This window comes from Erinaceus europaeus, chromosome 3 (assembly GCF_950295315.1).
Source record: "Erinaceus europaeus chromosome 3, mEriEur2.1, whole genome shotgun sequence".
Lineage (NCBI taxonomy): Eukaryota > Metazoa > Chordata > Mammalia > Eulipotyphla > Erinaceidae > Erinaceus > Erinaceus europaeus.
In genome coordinates this window covers 157,895,494-157,902,587 of record NC_080164.1, presented here as the reverse complement: position 1 = coordinate 157,902,587, position 7,094 = coordinate 157,895,494, and positions in this window count along the sequence as shown.

Here is a 7,094-nt window from a genome sequence, read left to right as displayed (position 1 = left end):
AGAACACCAGCTTCAGGCTGTGAATCCTCCTCCATGGAGAAGTATGGGCACATACTGCTGGGGCACCCTACCCCGAGCAGGGCAATAGGTAAATCATGAAATAGTACACCGCCTATATAATAAACATTGTTCATTGTATGTCTGACCTATTGTGGGGAAAGGGCCCACTGGCTAGGAGGTCCTAGCCATTATATCCATTAGAGTCTGAGAAGGTTGACCCAGAGCCCCCTCCCAAAGCGATGGTAGGAAGGTCCCTCCTGACCCTGTGAACTTATGATGGATGGGCTTTTTCAGAATGGGTATCTCCCTGCACATGTTACCTCATTCCCTTTGAACAAAGGCCATGAATTACTGTGTATGGCCATCGTAAACCTACCGTAAATATCCTGGCTTTGCTCAACTGTCCCCTTCCCCCACCCTGAGGTGCCTGTATTCACCCTTAGAGAACAAAGTCTACCTATGTATTGTGAGCCTGGACTCCAACACAGATTCATATGCAAAATAAGTACTTTCCACCCTTTATTTCATATTGCTTCACTAAGGTTCTTTTCTTATATTATTTTCTAATTCTCAACCAAAATTTTTGCTCTGCTCCCCAGTTGTTGAAACATAGCTTTAAATGTTTTTTTTTCTTTTAAGTTAGAATAATTATTCTCAAGTCTGTGCCTCAGAACTAAGGCTTTTGCTTCTGTTTTATGTTATTAAATAACAACCCTCAACTGTTTATGGTATCATATATAAATTTTTCATTTGTTTCTGGAAAGCAGAGATTCAATTACTAGTCTAATCTAATTGGGCTTTGAGACTGAGGACGAACTTTGGTCCTTGAAAGCACTAGCAAATAAGTACTTCACTTTGGTTTTCTTTTAAAAAACTATTTCTTATTCATAATTTGTGAACAAGATTATAAGATTACAATGTAAGTTCCACATCACACCCACCACCAAAGTTCTGTATCCCCACCTTCCCGCCTACCAAATATAATCACTATAGTTCTCATAAGTCTTACAGTTTGCTTACTTCTGTTTTGTTTGCACCTTTTTTGGGGGCCAAGTTTATGTAAATCAGATCTCTAGATTCCACATATGAGTGAGGCTATCTGGTAGTTGTCTTTCATCTCTTTACCTATTTCACTAAATATTCCATCCATTTTGTTTCAAAGGATACAATATCATCTTTTTTGATTGCAGAGTAGTATTCCAAGGAATATATATCCCATAATGTCGTATGCTTTACATTGGTTTGTTCTAGCCCTCCCCCCCGCCAAGAGAATTGGATCAGTCCTATTAATTTGGCGGGCCTGCTTGGCCCCGCCCCAAAAGAAACCCCGAGAGAGGGTTCCAGACAGCAGAGTTCTGTTTGGTGATTAGTTTGGTTTAGTTTGTGAATCGTTGTTCCTGAATAAAGAAATACAGCTTCCCTGCTCAGCCGTTGTCTCCGCGTCTCTGTTACCCGCCGTGAAGCTACCCGCCCAGCAAGAGCCTCCGAAAATTTTAACAACAAATGGCGCCCACGTGGACCTGACCTGCGCATCTCTCAGATAAGTAAAGACAATTTGGCTTCCTATGCACTATGGCCTTCTCTTCTGTTTGTGAAGAGATCTCCAAAGGCCTCTGCTCTTTCTTCACAAGACTGTTTTGCTGTTTCTGGAACATTTATCTCTAGACCACTCTGTGGTTTCCACTCGCTCGGGCGAACTCAAAACAGCCAGCGGGAAGAGCCAGCGGGCGGGAGGCAAGGCACGGAGCTGCTGTTTCCACCTGGTTAAACAGCCAGCCAGCCAGCTGTGCCCAGACAACCCCACGCACTGCGCCCGCAGCCCCGCAGCCCGCAGGAGGCCTACGCCAGCACACAAAAGCCCCAGGAGCCCAATGCCAACATGCTGGAGCCCTATGCCAACATGCAAGAGCCCGAGGCCAGCTCACAGGAGCCGGCTCTCCACTGCGTGGCGCAGGGCACTGGACGCGTGATCCCTCCACGCTGCTCGGCCACCGTGAGCAGGGCAGCAGACATGGCAGGGCCATGGGGCGGGGCCGCGGCAGCCTATCATGGCCGCCACCCCTGGGCACCTAGGCCCACGCCTTCTACAAAGATGGCCTGCCTGCCCTCTTTCTATGAATTCTGGAACCATCCCGGGCCTCCCGGACCCCCGGGCTCCCTGCCGAAACTGGGCACACGAGATCTCCAGCCGCTGGTCTGGTCTGAAGACAGACAAGCTGGAGTACGCAGAGATTTGTACAGAGATCGCAACCTGCAATTCCTAGAAGTGGAGCTACACGGGAAGCCACCTCCGGATGGTGAACCCCCCCCCCCCAACAACTAAGACAGTACAGATTTAAATTCGTGTTTAAAATGACATGTCTTCGTAACAAAGGTTTCTCTCTTTGTGTATTAATGACCATGTTTATGTGTATGTTTAAAGTTTGGTGAACAGTAGCTTTAAGGCTAAATTCTTACTAGTCAAAGTTAAATGAAAAAGGTTTTCAATGTAATTCTCATAAAGATAAAATTAACTTACTTTTAAAGTCTAAGGTAAAAATTTGTTAACAATCAATATATTTTAACTAAGTTAGGCTAAACAAAAGGTTAAATAGACTTGTTGATATATAAAACACTACCTTCTCTATTAGAAATGGTAGATCGCACAATGGCTATGCTAATTATTCTCATGCCTGAGGTTTCCTCTCCGGCCCACACCTAGGGTGTGTCTCCATCTTGAATGGGTGTAACAAAAGGTTAAAAGACGTTGTTGATATGTAAAAGTCTCAAATTCCTTCTCTATTAGAAACGTTAGATCGTGCAGTAGATATGCTAATAACAAGTTTTGTTTCATAGTAAGTTGCAGCCAGCTGCCTTTGGGACCCTAGGCCGTTCCCTGCCCCCATGCAATTGCCCGTCGAGGCAAGTAGCCCCCCAGAGACAAGAAATGTTTTTTTTTTTTTTTCAGATATGGCCCCCTCAGGCCTTCCCTTGGCAACATGCTGGTTTTTGATATATATGTTTCTGTTCACCCCACACCCTTGATACTATAGTCATTTAGTTAAAAAGAAAAGGGGGAATTGTCGTATGCTTTACATTGGTTTGTTCTAGCCCTCCCCCCCGCCAAGAGAATTGGATCAGTCCAATTAATTTCGTGGGCCTGCTTGGCCCCGCCCCAAGGAACCCCAGGAGAGGGTTCCTGAGTCCGAGAGTTCCTGAGTTCCTGAGTCCGAGAGTTCCTGAGTTAGAGAGTTTCTGGGTTACAGAGTAAGAGAGAGTTCCAGTGTGCCAGAGTTTCAGAGGGCTCTCAAGTACGAGAGTTCCAGAGTGACAGAGTTCCAGAGTTCCAGAGTAAGAGGGAGTGCTTGTGCCGCCGCAAAGAGACAGCAGAGTTCTGTTTGGTGATTAGTTTGTCTTAGTTTGTGAATCGTTGTTCCTGAATAAAGAAATACAGCTTCCCTGCCCAGCCGTTGTCTCCGCGTCTCTGTTACCCGCCCTGAAGCTACCCGCCCAGCAAGAGCCTCCGAAAATTTTAACAACACCATAATTTCTTTAGCTAGTCATCAGATGATGGCATCAAGGCTGCTTCCACTCTTTAGCTATTGTGAATAATACAACTATGGATAAAGGGATACATATCTTCTTTCAAATTAGTGCTAAAGTGTCCACTGGATAAATGCCCAAGAGTGGTATTGCTGGATCATAAGGTAATTCCATTTTTATTTCTTTAAGAACTGTTCATACAATCTTCCAAAGGGGCTGTACCAGCAATAAAGCAGTTCTTTTTTCTCCACAACCTCTCCAACACCTGTCATTTCCTGCTTTGTTGATGCAAGCCATTCTCTCCACACTCTCCAACACCTGTCATTTCCTGCTTTGTTGATGCAAGCCATTCTCTCCACAATCGCCAACACCTGTCATTTCCTGCTTTGTTGATGCAAGCCATTCTCTCCACACTCTCCAACACCTGTCATTTCCTGCTTTGTTGATGCAAGCCATTCTCTCCACACTCTCCAACACCTGTCATTTCCTGCTTTGTTGATGCAAGCCATTCTCTCCACACTCGCCAACACCTGTCATTTCCTGCTTTGTTGATGCAAGCCATTCTCTCCACACTCGCCAACACCTGTCATTTCCTGCTTTGTTGATGCAAGTCATTCTCTCATGTGTGAGATGATATCTCAGCATTGTTTTAATTTGCATTTTTCTCATGATAAGTGAAGTGGAGCCTTTCTTCATGTGTCTGTGGGCCATCGGTATCTCAAACCCAAAAGTGGTGTGTCTCGGCTGCCAATCTAATTTGGTGGCTGTCATTCCTGAGCCCAGGTTTTTAGTCCTGGGAATCCCTTACTCACCTCCTTTCTGCCCTCAAGCCTGTGGCTTAGGTGATTTTCTTGTTTTCTTTCTTTTTCTTATACCATTCTTTCTTTGACTCAGACCCAGAAGTGGTACACTTCTTTACTTTGGCTTTGTAAGTTAAGAGCTTTGGAAGTCCAGCCAAAGTTGACATTTTTACTAATCTCTGAAATTCATTTTTTCCTCTCTCTAGATGTGCAATGTTCTGAAAGTTCTGCTTACCTCCAAAGTATCTCAGAACAAGTATTTATTAGAAAAAGAGCAACTATGAGAATCAACTTTCCAACTACCCATATTCTTTCCTTTTAAATTCTTTCTTACCTTCGTGTAGCTCCAATGTATTGGAACAAAGTTTAAAAAATATCTTGTTAAGTTTTTCTTGTCATTCTCTGTGGGAGGATTTGTCCTGATTACTTATTGTGCTATTAATTAAAGCTAAATTGTTATTACAGTTATTTTAAAGTGTAAGTTGTATATTTGAATCAATGCTCAATTTCATATTTATAGTGAGGATATACATTTTTTTATGTTAAAACATATTTAGGAAGTAAAATATGAGTCAATCTGAATGAAAATATCATGTAGATAGTAAGCATAGTATGCACATATGGTGAGGGTATTAAAGACAAAATGGAGGAATTGACATTAAATTAATAGTTCAATGGCTTGTAATGTTTTTATAATTTCTCATCTCTCTTAATATTAAGTCATATTTTGATTTTGTTCCAGTCTCTGTTCGTAGACTTAATTTTCATAAAACTTGAGCTCCTGTTGCATTCCTATGCCCAACAATTTAGAGAATTTATATTTTAAGCATAAATATTAAACTTACAGCAAAAAATGTTATTCATATTATTTTCATTAGAGGACACAAAATAACTGAGTTTAGTCAATTATAAGTTTCCCTATAGTTAAATAATATTAAATATGTTCAATTTTTATTTATTTATTTTTCTGTCCTCACTGTGTCTTCACTGCTCCAGATTGACTTTATCAAAGAGGCAAAGAAACAGAGGGAAAGAGGGCAAGATACTATATCCTTGAGGCTTCCTCCAGTACAGTGTGGGGCCACTCTTGAACCCAAGCCATAGGTGGTATGTGTTAAAGGCATTTTTTATACTGTATTTTTGGCATTAAATTTCCGTGTTATCTGGGAACACAATGACTGTATATTTGCACTAATTGCTCATATTTTTAATGTCTCCTTTGGAGAAAAAAAATCGTAAATAGCAGTTTCTCAAATATATAAAGTCCATATATATGAGTTTTTGGTTTCAGAAATCTTTTGCTAGGAATGAACACAACACTGGGCAGCTCTAGTTGTGCTAGGTGCCACTGCCAGTAACAAGAGACTATGTGAGTCTAAACCTTGGCAGCAAAATAGAGTAGGTCTAGATTCAGTGAAGGCTCAAAAGTACAGTCAGTGCAAGTAGGCTATACTAGGTATGTCGAAGAAAAGAATGAATGAAACTTTTAGATCGCTAATCTCCATTACTGCACAGTCCTTATTTGTTCAGTAAAAAAAATATTAGTCTTGTGCCAGGAATTATTACTGTGTATTTATGGTGCAGTGACTAACAAAACAATGCCACATATATCCTCAGCTCACATCTATATTTAGGGCCATCAAATAAAGCTGAGTTGTTAATAAATAAGAACTATTTGGCTGACATAATTAAATAGACATCTTTCACCCGAAATCTTCATAAAATTCAAGGTGCCAGATAGTAAGTAAATGAATGCAACAAGCTGGTAAGAGCTAGTAATGTTTGTTTATTTCCACACGGGGGCACTTGTAAACTCAGAAATTTAGTTTTGGGCACTAGACCAAATCCCAGTTCTGTCTGGGAATAGAATGACTGGATGGACTGGATGGTTGCATTAATTCGCAGTACCTTTTAGTGTCTTCTTCTCCTTCTTCTTCTTCTTTTTTTTTTTTTATTTAATCATACATAGCAGCACCTCAAATGTATTGACAGAATTTTTACCTTTTGAAGACACATAATATTTCCCTCCCCTGCTTTCTCTTATGATTTTAGAAGCATTTTACATGGAGAAAAATCGGCATGTTTTCAATTTTTACTTTTTTCATTCGCTCTTTGTTTATTTAGAAAACCTGAAAAGGTAACAGAGTTGGTATTCATATAAGAAGTCAAATTTCACTCACAGTCTAAAAAGTTTTTTTTAAGTTGACAAATTCTGGAAAATAGGCAAAGAAAATGGGCAAAGAAAAAAAATCTGAGTGTTTTCTTGCAGAATGGGAGGAATTGTGTAGCCTTGACTTTTAAGATGGATAAAAGAAACACTGTCTTTAAACTGTTAAAGCTGTGACTATCTAAATGGAGATATGTCAGTGGGTTTTTTCATTAGGTGTGTTTATATACTAATTTCTTGCCATAATGTGGAAATAAAAACATACATACATATGTATATATTTATGGGTTTTTTTATAAATGCAGACATAAATATATAATCACATTACAGAAAATCTTCATTTTATCTGTCCTAAAGTGTGTTATAATCTCAGTAGCACTAATCTGAAGGGATATATGTTCCCCATGTTCACAGCTGCATTATTCACAGTAGCCAAATTATGTAAGCAACCAAAATGATACAGATACTCAGTGGAGCACTATTCAGCAATAAGAAAAGATGATATTGTGTCTTTTGGGATAAAATGGATGGGACTGGAGATTAGTCAGGAGGTAAAGGACAAATACAGGATGGATTCACTCATAGGTGGAATTTAGACAACTGAA